The 13,644-nt window shown below is 37.7% G+C and overlaps 1 pseudogene; it reads left to right on the top strand.

The window, feature by feature from the left end:
- The first annotated feature begins 3,751 nt into the window (after positions 1–3,751).
- On the top strand, positions 3,752–7,083 carry LOC125259708 (annotated as a pseudogene).
- Positions 7,084–13,644: the final 6,561 nt, after the last annotated feature.

The following is a 13,644-nucleotide window of genomic DNA, read 5'->3' as shown; positions in this document are numbered from 1 at the left end:
TTTCTGAGTAATCCACTATTTTGTGTGCATTGCGTGTGTAACAGTGGCCAGATGAGAGTTTTGGCGTTAAACTACTGCACACTGATGCCCACTAGAGAATGAGGTGTTTAGCATCATTGGGCTGGGATTTGAGACCGACTCGGAGCAGGGTGGTGAGTTTTGGAGGCGGCGCAATGAAGAGAGGGGTGGGTTTGTTTGGGTTTATTTCAAATATCAACAGTGTTCAACAACAAATTTAAGAAATCACATACAGCATCTTTAAACGTATTAAAATGCATTAAACATACTATTTTTTGTTTAAGTAATATTTATTAAATTTATTTAAAGTTATTATTACATTTCTTATTAGGTTGGTTACAAAAAGAATTGACAATCAAGTTTATATCATTTTATCAACTCCAATACATCATATATTTATTGGAGAGCATGTATCTCCACTTCTTTGCTGCCATCTTGTTATTCCTAAGATTAGGAGACCTCTGCAGCTCTCCTAAATAATTTAGGAGACACTTAGGAACCTTTATGAATCATACTTATTCTTAGGTATAGAAGAGTAAAATTACATCATTCTTAGAATTTTGACACTCTTAAAGGGTTAGTTCACCCAAAAAATGAAAATTCTGTCCTTCGTTAATCTTTGGAACACAAATTAAGATATTTTAGTTGAAACCCGATGGCTCCGTGAGGCCTTCATAGGGAGCAATGACATTTCCTCTCTCAGGAAGCATTGGAGCATAATGAATCAGTGTATCGAATCACGATTCAGATCGCGTGTCAAACTGCCAACGGCTGAAATCACGTGACTTTGGTGCTCCGAACAGCAGATTCGATACACTGATTCATTTGTGCTCCGATGCTTCCTGAAGCAATGTTTTGAAATCGGCCATCACTAAATAAGTCGTTATTTTGTTTTTTTGGTGCTCCAAAAAATATTCTCGTCGCTTTATAATATTAATATTGAACCACTGTACTCACATGAACCGATTTAAATATGTTTTTAAAGTACCTTTATGGATCTTGAGAGAGGAAATGTCATTGCTCCCTGTGGAGGCCTCACAGAGCCATCGGATTTCAACTCAAATATCTTAATTTGTGTTCCAAAGATTAACGAAGGTCTTACGGGTGTGGTAAGTAATAAATGACCGAATTTTCATTTTTGGGTGAACTAACCCTTTAAGACTAAAATTTTACTCTGAGTGGCTTTATACATATGAGCCATGACCTTCTGCCGTCAGTCTGAAGGTTTGGCTGCCAGACTACGATCCAACTGAAAACAAAATGAAAAACTAAATCTAAAACTCTTTACAGAAAATTTTGATAGTTTTGAAATCGGATATAAGTTATGAAATTTGGACATCAAAATTCAAGCTGTTCTGCATGTATTTCATGCATTGCATATATGCTGTTTAAATAAACGTATTATATTTGTGTTGTGGGGGGGGAGGGGTTACATAAAAAACACTATATAGCCTACATTAATGGCATTCAGTAGGCTAACTGCAAATAAATAAATAGTAAATAAAGGTACATCAATACATTGAAAAAAGGAATAAAAAAATGGGTCTTTTCATTTTTCTTCCAATGAGCCAAAGTCTCTTATCATCCCAGAAAGTTTGCAGGCTCTTTATATTTTCTTTATTTCTTTACTCTTTATATTTCAATGATGGAAAAGGTTTTGTCTTCATATACTTATGGATAAAGAATTTACCCAACATTACATTAATGAAAAATGCAGCCTTTTTGTTTCCACAACAACATACCAAATATAACAGATGGTTTATAGAAAAAAAAAAACTTTCCCAGTAACACGTTAACCCGATGATTCAGACGGAAGTCCAGGCTGAAAGTCAGACCGAAACCATGTGCACGGGACGTGTTACACGTGCATTACATTTCTGGAGAAACAAAATCGTCATCCTTTTAATTCCAGTGCTGCAGAAGTAGTTTGATAAGCTCGGCAAAATGATATTTCGTGGGAGTCTGTAGCCTAATTATTTTTTAGTGTTTTGACGTCAAAGCGCAGCACATCATCTGGGACTTCTGAATTTCACCATCAAACATCGCCGTTCTTCGTGTTTTATAATTAATAAATATAAACTCTATTCTCCAACGGGGCTGTAATGTGATTCAAATGAGTTTTGAGTTAGGACACTAGAGTTATGCTAAAGTTAAGAAACTCTTTAGGATTGTTAAACTTTGTAAAACCATTTCCGTTAAGATAATAGTCATAATAATGCACTTTGGAAATGTTATTCTGCAACAGCCTTTGTCCTAAACATAGACTGTAAAAAAATATGGACGTAGCGTCCGTGACGTCACCCATAGAGTTCTGAACAGCAGTTTTGTGTTTTGAACGGTTTTGAAAAAGAGTTTTGAAGCGAAAATGAGGCCGCGGCCATCTTAGCTGCGCGTCACCGCACGTCACTCCCGGATAACTGAAAATGGGCAAAGAGGCGGGGAGGTGGTTTGAGCTGATATGACTGGTTGCTGAAACCACGCCCTCCTAGCTCGACGTGACCATGTTAGCAGCAAAGGAGCTATCTATCTATCTTAGATACGATCTAAAATATTAATGAAGATAAGTTTTATCATCAGAACGTTCTAAAGGCTTACTGTCAATCTACGGTGTTTTTTAAGATATAGATCCTCCAACACCAGTAGTGTTGGTTGTGCAAATAACAACATGGAAAATCAAATGGGACTTCATACCTTTATAATGAAAGAGATTGCGAGATGAATCCAATCTGTGGCACTTGGGTAAAATATGAGTGTCTATTGCAAAACAAAAAAACGTCACATTTCTTCTGAATGATCTGCTCTCTGTCATCGTTCTTCAAGAAAGGATGCAATCTGAGCAGCCTTTATGTTGTAAAACTGTATACGATCGTATCAGTGCTGTCGGATTTTGATATCCTCCTGGTATTGTCATTGCAGTAAATCTCACAACCAAAACTTTCAGCCAATGCCACGATCCAACAACGTGTGTTCTGTGTCTCTTCCCCATGCATGCACATCTACACAGACACGCATCAGTCTCGAATATTATGCAGCAAGCCATATTTTATAATTGTATAAAATAATCGAGCACAAATACGGCTGAGATGCCAAATTCAGCGGCAGCTGAGGTAACATGACGGCTCACAGACAGCAGCGCAATCTGCCTGTCACTCAAGTGACCACGCCCTTAATTATGCAGAACTTTAAGGCTTAATATAATTTAAACGGATACGTTATAAAAAAATTCACCCCCCTCAGAGTTGTCATGAAGGGCAAAAATAGCAGTATAGACCAAAACCACAATTTGAACCAACTTGTAAACATGTTTTTTTCTGCTATAAACTTGGCCAATTTAACATGGGACTCTATGAGATTCTGCTCTCTTTTGTAGCCTGTCCCTAGCGGCCAGTCGATGAATCGCAGTTTAAGTTACTTCCGTATTGGCTTCACGAGAGAAAGGGGGAGGTTGCCGCTTGGTCCTAAATGAGGTCCTAACTTACTTGTAATACTCCCCTAAAGTACATGTGACTAACGGGAAATGAAGCACCTCAAGTACAGGTCTCTGCAGGACAGTAATGATTGATGGGCGAGAACCATAAACAGAGGGGCGTTTTTGAGAGCGTTACCTGATTTGCTCAAGTCAGAATGTGGGTGGGGATTAGGGGTGGGGTCGGTTGAAGGGGAGCATTTTCATTGCATGATATATAAATACCCACCAGTTTGAAAACACCCACAAATCCAGACACGCCCACTTTTGTTCTGCACTAATACTGCTACTGCTGTTAGTGTTAATGTCAGCCGCCCAGACGCTCTTCTGCCAGACATATTCCGCTTTTCCAGAAGCAGATTAGATGCTGCCGCTTTAAGAGTAGTTATCGCTGGTTAACAGAACGACGTTAGACATATAACTAATGTGAAAGTCTTTCGGTAATATTAACCGTTTTGGTTCACTGTGTTGTTATCGCAAGATGAAACGTAACTCCAGTGGATCCACACTTAGGAAAAGGATTGATCCTTCAGAGAGCGATCAAATTGATTCGAGGGACTTTGAAAACAGAACAGCTGCAGTAAGTTTTGATTTCTTTGTTTCATTTGTTATATAATGTTATACCATCAGTCCTGGGATTCGGTTCCTTTTGTGTTCCCAGAAAAGATTACTGCCTTAAAATATTGTATAATATTAATTTTAAAGAGCTTAAACACCTGATGTATTGGAAAAAGCCCCTGATCTTTTGGAATATAGGTTTCACTTCACAAATAAAATAGGTTGTATAACATTTATTTTGTTATCCAAGTAAAAGGTTCTATATTAATATTATAAAGCGACAAGAATACTTTTTTTGTGCACCAAATATATATATACACACACATATTTTCACACATATATTCACATTTTTACCACAGGAAACTCTCTCTCTCCACCATTCATCTCCCCCCACTGAAAGCTGCCATGAAAATGTAATTTGTAATTGCGTTACTCATAACAAATGTAGTGGAGTAAAAAGTAGGCTACATTTACTTGCTCAAAAATATAGTCAAGTAGAGAGTAAAAGTTGCCAATATCTTTGACACTCAGTAAAACTACAGAGTAGCCAAAAAGATACTGAAGTACAGTAACTAATTACATTTACTCAAGTACTTTACACCTCTGCATTCAAAACGCTTCAGAAGCAGTTTTGAAATCAGCCCATCACTAGATTTTGTTAAAAAGTTTTTTTTTTTGGGACACAAAAAGTATTCTTGTTGCTTTATAATATTAAGATTATCACTGAGCTCACATGAACTGTTTCAAATATGTTTTCACTACCTTTATGGACCTTGAGAGTTTCAATCAACAATATCTTAATTTGTGTTCTGATGAACGAAGGCCTTATGGGTGTAGAACGACATGAGTGTAATACATGACATTATTTTCATTTTTTGGGGTGAATTAACCCATTAAGGAATATGTAAAATGGGAGGAGTTGGATCTAGATCCAACCTCGTCCCCTGGATCTCGTGTTCTGCGGTGAGGACCATCTGATTTGCAGGCACACCGGAAGTGTGCATCGAGGGCGCTTGCGAGCACCCTTATGAAACCTAAAATGCTCAATGGGACACCCTACGGTCTCGTGGACTTAACTTATATCTTCTGACTCTAGCAACGCTCCAGCTTCCAACAGGATTAGAACCTGAAAGCTTATCTTTCTTCCTCTGTCAGTGCACAGCTCTGCATTCAGATGTTCCAGATGTTCCTCTGGCTGTGGTTGAGGAGATCCTACTGAACCTGCCTGCACATCAGGTGGTGCGAGTCTGTCGGCTGGTGTGTCGTGAGTGGAAGGAGCTGGTGGACAGTGCTTCACACTGGAGAGAGCGCTGTGAGAGAGAGGAAATCCAGCCCTGTGATGCTTCCAGAACCCCAGAAGACTGGCGCCTGTTTTACTTTCTAGCTAAGAATCCACGAAACTTGCTCAAGAATCCCAGAGCGGATGGTGAGCCACATTATTAAGAACCTATTACAATAAGTGTCACTATAATGAACTTTTGCTGTGAGTAATGTCTTTTTTCTGATGTTTTTATTAGATGGACTTCAAGGATGGGAGGATGTACAGAATGGAGGTGACTGGGTGACAGAAGAAAATAGAAAACCGTTTTCCAGACAACAGTGTCACTAAATGTTTTTCAACATCTCTTTGGTATGTTTGATGTTTTAAAACTTTCTGGAAAGTTTTGAGCTCATTTCATTCAGTCGATGTTACAATATGCAAATAAATGAATAACCAAGCCAGTCCACACATGAATCACCCATAAACCTTGTCCTCAGGTTATGTTTGAAGCAGCAGCTGATTGATTTAGAGAAAGAAGGTTATAGTGCTGCTTTCATGGATCAACAGCAACCTCATATCAAAATATCAGACTGGTGAGCGTCACTCAAATCCCCATTTCATGCTACAGTATCTTAGGTAGTGAATTTCATATTTTATGTGATTAATTTCATGTAATTGAACAGTCTTTTGGGTCACATGTGCCTAATGTTGGAATTGTGCCTGGCAGTATGAGAACTGAAGCGGTATGACGTTCATATTTCATATTATTTTGTATTTTTATTGCAATAACCTACATACGTTTTGTGTAATCAGGACAGAAATTGTCATTAGTTCACCTAAAAATTTAAAGTCTGTAATCATTTACTCACCCTCTTGTCAATCACCTTAAAATGTCATCATTTACTCACCCTCTTGTCGATCCAAACCTGTATGACTTTCTCCAAAAAAAGATATTTTGAAAATGTCTGTTTTTTGTCCATAACATGAACGTTGATTGAGTCTAATGTTGCTTGGACTCATCAACATTCAAAACATCTTCATTGATGGAATGAAATGAGTGAGAGTAAATGATGAGTAAATTTTCATTTTTATGTGATCTCTGTAAGAACACAGTACTAGTGTTAATTCAGTTTCTAATATAAAAACACAATTTTTGAACAGAGCCACAATTATTTGATGTCTTATCTGCAGGTATACCCCTCTCTCTCAACATAGAGGTCATTATCAGATCACAGTAGAGTTGCTTGATCAAGAGAAGAAAGCCATCTGTGGCTATCGTCCTCATAAAGTTTTCTTTCATCAGGGGGACAATTATCCGTGGTGTCCAGTGAGTAGAATAATACTGACAGTGTTTGATTTCACTGTAATCAAACTAATAATCAAAGCTTAATTGTCCCTGTGTTTATTCTGCTTCATTTCAGGTGACCCACGTCTTCAAGAATTATGGATGTGGGGTTCGGTTTATCCGTTTCGCTCATGGAGGAACATCTGAAATACGACTCACTAACAGTAGTGTGGAGATCTGTCCAGCTGCAGAGAGGTAGTGCTTTCCAGAGTGTTTTTTTGTTTTTTTTACATTCCTAAATTTAACAGCCACAACTCTAAACAGAGCACTCACTTTAATACAGACAATACTGGACAAGGCAACTGTGAAAACACAGGACTTAAAGGTGCAATATGTAAGAATATACAGTAAAATATACAAAAAACACTAGGCCAGTCACCAGTGTTATATTTTGTTCACTTGAGTACTTACAACATCCCAAATGTTTGCAACTATTTGTAAATCGTGAGAAAACTGCAATTTTAACCAAGGCTTCGGGACGTGTGAGTCGTCGCCTGTCAATTGCATCATACCCGCACTATCCTCAGTTTCCGGTTTTATTTTGTAAAAACCATGGAAACATCAATGGCGCTTTAATGTTTACATGTTTTAATAGACAATGGAAGAACTGTTTTGATATATTTATAGACAGAAAACTAATTATTGTTACATAGCTCAACACTAGTCTAATTGTTTAAATCAAATTTTTTTTATTTTTTGCGAGTACCATGCCTCAGAGAAAAACACTATTTTGTCAAGTAGCTAACATAGCATAATCAGATTCAGCTTTATTTTTTAGTAATACAGCATTTTCTCCATCATACAATACGTTTTAAAATTAATTGCATGCCATTTATCAACAAAAGCATCCAGCATTTAATATGATATTCTAAAATCGATCTATCTTACTGCAGTGTGCAACAAGTGTCTCACAGCAGCCGCCGAGCGAACGCACAGAGTAACGTTATAACATCATTTTCAACACACTCAATGTATCTAATATGATAAACAGAGCTGTGTTACCTCATACTCATGACCGGAAAAGCGGAAACGGCGCCGGTGACTGTGTCATAATAAAAGTTCCGCTGCTCGTGAGGCATGTGTTGCGCAATCGCTCCAGTGTCCTCGTTCAGCTCCTACAACACTCGGCCCTGCTCTGCTTCATACTACAGTAAAGTTAATAATCGCATCCATGAACATGATTTGTTCTCGAGTACTATCCCAGTTCTTTTCCACCAACCGTTGAGATGAAGACCACATGTCCCAAGATTCCGCGCTTAAACCTGGCGTCATCAAGCCAGAGATTGTATTATTAGTGAAGTTAAAGGTGCCATAGAATGCTTTTTCACAAGATGTAATATAAGTCTAAGGTGTCCCCTGAATTTGTCTGTTAAGTTTCAGCTTAAAATACCCCATAGATTTTTTTTATTCAGTTTTTAACTGCCTATTTTTGGGCATAATTATAAATGTGCCGATTCAGCGCGTGTCCCCTTTAAATGCTCGCGCTCCCCGCCCCCAAGCTCGTGACTCTATAATATAATTATTTTGTCTGAGATTGATACCAGTTATCTAAAAAGACATGGATAAATAAACAAACAAACATTTTCTTAGAAAAACTAAAATCTGAATGTTTATTGTACAGAAATCTTACTGATTTGTCTCTTGCATAATAATTTGGAACGCAGTGTACATTGCATAAACAAGTTCACACAGCTAATATAACCCTCAAAATGGATCTTTACAAAGTGTTCATCATGCAGCCTCAGATCATGTAAGTATAGTATTTATTTGGATGTTTACATTTGATTCTGAATGAGTTTGATAGTATGCTCCGTGGCTAACAGGCTAAAGCTAACATTACACACTGTTGGAGAGATTTATAAAGAATGAAGTTGTGTTTATGAATTATACAGACTGCAAGTGTTTAATAATGAAAATAACGACGGCTCTTGTCTCCGTGAATACAATAAGAAACGATGGTAACTTTAACCACATTTAACAGTACATTAGCAACATGCTAACGAAACATTTAGAAAGATAGTTTACAATTATCACTAAAAATATCATGATATCATGGATCATGTCAGTTATTATTGCTCCATCTGCCATTTTTCGCTATTGTCCTTGCTTGCTTACATGCATAAAGTCTGTTGATTTGGCTGTGCTGCTCCAGACATTAATACTGGCTTGTCTAATGCCTTTAACATGGGCTGGCATATGCAAATATTGGGGGCGTACATATTAATGATCCTGACTGTTGCGTAACAGTCGGTGTTATGTTGAGATTCGACTGTTCTTCAGAGGTCTTTTGCACAAATCAAATTTACATAAGAAGGAGGAAACAATGGTGTTTGAGACTTACTGTATGTCATTTCCATGTACTGAACTCTAATTATTTAACTATGCCGAGGTAGATTAAATTTTAAATTCTAGGGCACCTTTAATAAACGTAATTTCGGGAGGAGTACGGCCATCTAATCTTCCAATTAATACCAAGGTATAAAACCAGCGTCTTACCTCTTCCTGTTGTTAGTTCTTTCGGCATCCCTCCTCCTTTTTGTACTATATTTTGCCTGTTATAGGGGGGCAATCGGAGCTGGAGTAGGATATCCTTTCCGAGCCCCTCTATAGCAGACAGCAAGCCAAATCTGTTTACCACTTACGCTAAGATTATATGGGCACATGAACTTGTGAATAGGGAGATAAGAGGGTCTGTATCTCTTACCATTGGAGAAAGCGTAACGGCTAACTTAATAACGTGCGGCACCTCTCAGCTCAGCCTATCGTGTAATGGCAGTGACATCAGTCACAACATTCCCTAGTCTGCCTTCTCTTAAAGGTGCCCTAGAATTAAAAATTGAATTTATCTTGGCATATTTAAAGGGATAGTTCACCCAAAAATGAAAATTTGATGTTTATCTGCTTACCCCCAGTGCATCCAAGATGTAGGTGAATTTGTTTCTTCAGTCGAACGCAAATTATGATTTTTAACTGCAACCGCTGCCGTCTGTCAGTCAAATAATAGCAGTGGATAGGAACTTCAATTATAACAGTAAATAAAACTTGCTAAGACAAATCCAAATTAAACCCTGCGGCTCGTGACGACACATTGATGTCTTAAGACACGAAACGATCGGTTTGTGTGAGAAACCGAACAGTATTTATATCATTTTTTACCTCTAAAACACCACTATGTCCAACTTCGTTCAGCTTCCTGTTAGTGAGGTCAAAAAACGCGTTCTGACGACGGAAGTGATGTCTCGCCCATATACTTCAATGAGCGAGAGACATCACTTCCGTTGTCAGAGCGCGATCAGACCTCACACACCGGAAGCTGAACGGAGTTGGACATAGTGGTGTATTAGAGGTAAAAAATGATATAAATACTGTTCGGTTTCTCACACAAACCGAACGTTTCGTGTCTTAAGACATCAATGTGTCGTCACGAGCCGCAGGGTTTAATTTGGATTTGTCTAAGCAAGTTTTATTTACTGTTATAGTTGAAGTTCCTATCCACTGCTATTATTTGACTGACAGACGGCAACGGTTGCAGTTAAAAATCATAATTTGCGTTCGACTGAAGAAAAAAAGTCACCTATATCTTGGATGCCCTGGGGGTAAGCAGATAAACATCAAATTTTCATTTTTGGGTGAACTATCCCTTTAAATTACAAGAGTTCAGTACATGGAAATGACATACAGTGAGTCTCAAACACCATTGTTTCCTCTTTCTTATATAAATCTCATTTGTTTAAAAGACCTCCAAAAAACAGGTGAATCTCAACATAACACCGACTGTTACGTAACAATACGTAAAAAATAATATGTACGCCCCCAATATTTGCATATGCCAGCTCATGTTCAAGGCATTAGACAAGGGCAGGCAGTATTAACGTCTGGATCTGTGCACAGCTGAATCATCAGAGTAGGTAAGCAAGCAAGAACAATAGCGAAAAATGGCAGATGGAGCAATAATGACTGACATGATCCATGATAACATGATATTTTTAGTGATATTTGTAAATTGCCTTTCTAAATGTTTTGTTAGCATTTTGCTAATGTACTATTAAATGTGGTTAACGTTACCATCGTTTATTACTATATTCACAGAGACAAGACTGACGTTATTTTCATTTTTTAAACACTTGCAGTCTGTATAATTCATAAACACAACTTTATTCTTTATAAATCTCTCCAACAGTGTGTATTGTTAGCTTTAGCCACGGAGCACCATCAAACTCATTCAGAATCAAATGTAAACATCCAAATAAATACCATACTTACACGATTAGACATGTTGCATAACGAACACATTGTAAAGATCCATTTTGAGGGTTATATTAGCTGTGTGAACTTTGTTTATGCTGGTTAAGGCAAGCGCGAGCTCCGGGGGAGGGGAGCATGAGATTTAAAGGGGCCGCGCAGCCTGAATCAGCGCATTTATAATGATGCCCCAAAATAGGCAATTAAAAAAATGAATTAAAAAAAATCTATGGGGTATTTTGAGCTGAAACTTCACAGACACATTCAGGGGACACCTTAGACTTATATCACATCTTTTAAAAAGACGTTGTACGGCACCTTTAAAAAAATATTTTTTTATTAAGCTAAAATCTACATATACAAACCCGATTCCAAAAAAGTTGGGACACTGTACAAATTGTGAATAAAAAAGGAATGCAATAATTTACAAATCTCATATATTTTATTCATAATAGAATATAGATAACATATCAAATGTTGAAAGTGAGACATTTTGAAATGTCATGCCAAATATTGGCTCATTTTGGATTTCATGAGAGCTACACATTCCAAAAAAGTTGGGACAGGTAGCAATAAGAGGCCGGAAAAGTTAAATGTACATATAAGGAACAGCTGGAGGACCAGTTTGCAACTTATTAGGTCAATTGGCAACATGATTGGGTATAAAAAGCCTCTCTGAGTGGCAGTGTCTCTCAGAAGTCAAGATGGGCAGAGGAACACCAATTCCCCCAATGCTGCAGCGAAAAATAGTGGAAAAATATCAGAAAGGAGTTTCTCAGAGAAAAATTGCAAAGAGTTTGAAGTTATCATCATCTACAGTGCATAATATCATCCAAAGATTTAGAGAATCTGGAACAATCTCTGTGCGTAAGGGTCAAGGCCGGAAAACCATACTGGATGCCCATGATCTTCGGGCCCTTAGACGGCACTGCATCACATACAGGAATGCTACTGTAATGGAAATCACAACATGGGCTCAGGAATACTTCCAGAAAACATTGTCGGTGAACACAATCCAACGTGCCATTTGCCGTTGCCGGCTAAAACTCTATAGGTCAAAAAAGAAGCCATATCTAAACATGATCCAGAAGCGCAGGCGTTTTCTCTGGGCCAAGGCGCATTTAAAATGGACTGTGGCAAAGTGGAAAACTGTTCTATGGTCAGACGAATCAAAATTTGAAGTTCTTTTTGGAAAACTGGGATGCCATGTCATCCGGACTAAAGAGGACAAGGACAACCCAAGTTGTTATCAGCGCTCAGTTCAGAAGCCTGCATCTCTGATGGTATGGGGTTGCATGAGCGCATGTGGCATGGGCAGCTTACACATCTGGAAAGGCACCATCAATGCTGAAAGGTATATCCAAGTTCTAGAACAACATATGCTCCCATCCAGACGTCGTCTCTTTCAGGAAAGACCTTGCATTTTCCAACATGACAATGCCAGACCACATACTGCATCAATTACAACATCATGGCTGCGTAGAAGAAGGATCTGGGTACTGAAATGGCCAGCCTGCAGTCCAGATCTTTCACCCTTAGAAAACATTTGGCGCATCATAAAGAGGAAGATGCGATGATTAACTAAAACAGAACAGGTGTGCATCAGGGGCAATAAATGAGAAAACTAACCAGAAAATCAGGCAGGGAAAACAGGAACATAACACAGAGAAAACAAAACCAAAACAGGCTGCATGTGACAATATCACGTTATGAGCAATTTTATGTAACAATGACAATATATGTCACAAACATTTCGAATTGAGTATCTTTCACATCTTATTGTGTTTAAACAGTTTAAAGATGCTTTAATAAAATATCTTCATCTCATATGAGTGTACATAATTTTAAACTTAAGTCAAAATGTTTTTTCTTATATTTAGGTGTAAAAACATTTTAAAGTTTTAACATTTTTATAAGGAGCTCACCTCTTTAGACTTATATATATGATACAAGATATATGTAGAAATATTAAACAAAACATAAGTACATAGTACAGGTCTGTCGTCAAGACTCTCCACCACAAGACATATTCCAGTTTTCTAGAAGCAGTTTAGGGTGCTGCTGCATTAAGAGTCATTATAACTGGTCAGAAGAGTGACGTTGTATAGGAGGTAATGAAACCGAAAAACGAACACCTTTGTAGGTGTTCAGCTACATCTAATTGTTTTGATAGTACTTCAGTTTCAGAATATATTTCATATGGTATTAATATGGTAATACTGTAGAAATGTAGCAAATTGCTGTCTTATTCAATTTTGTATTATGTTTATTATTAGGCTTTGAACTTAGTATTACAGTTTTGAAAAGAGTATGTAAATTGGCCTGCAGTTTGATAGAGTTTTGGCGGTGGTTGTGTCTTAGCCGGGCTCAAACTAAAGTTTTAAAGTTTTAAAATCCTAGCCGATTGTGGGAACAGAATTCATGGGTCATTCCGTGTCAACTCAGCCAGAGGTCCCCTGCTGAAATGTTTTATTTTGACATTTCTTTCCTGCTGAAAGAAATGCATAAATGCCATGGATGTTTATTTACTGAGTAATCCACTATTTTGTAGAGGGAGGTGATCATTTTCACCCTGAGATGAGGAGCCAAATTACAGGGGGTAAAAATGAGTTTAGAAAGATGGCAGCATCATTTATTTCATTTTTACACAGAGATTTGTAAAATCTGTTGACTTTAGCATTCTTTGTAGCATTATATCGGTGACCGTAACTCAAGAAGTATTAAAGATATCTTGATATTCTTTTAGATTTTGGT

The sequence above is a fragment of the Megalobrama amblycephala genome, linkage group LG24 (assembly GCF_018812025.1).
Source record: "Megalobrama amblycephala isolate DHTTF-2021 linkage group LG24, ASM1881202v1, whole genome shotgun sequence".
NCBI classification, from domain to species: domain Eukaryota; kingdom Metazoa; phylum Chordata; class Actinopteri; order Cypriniformes; family Xenocyprididae; genus Megalobrama; species Megalobrama amblycephala.
This window is presented reverse-complemented; position numbering and strand designations above follow the sequence as displayed.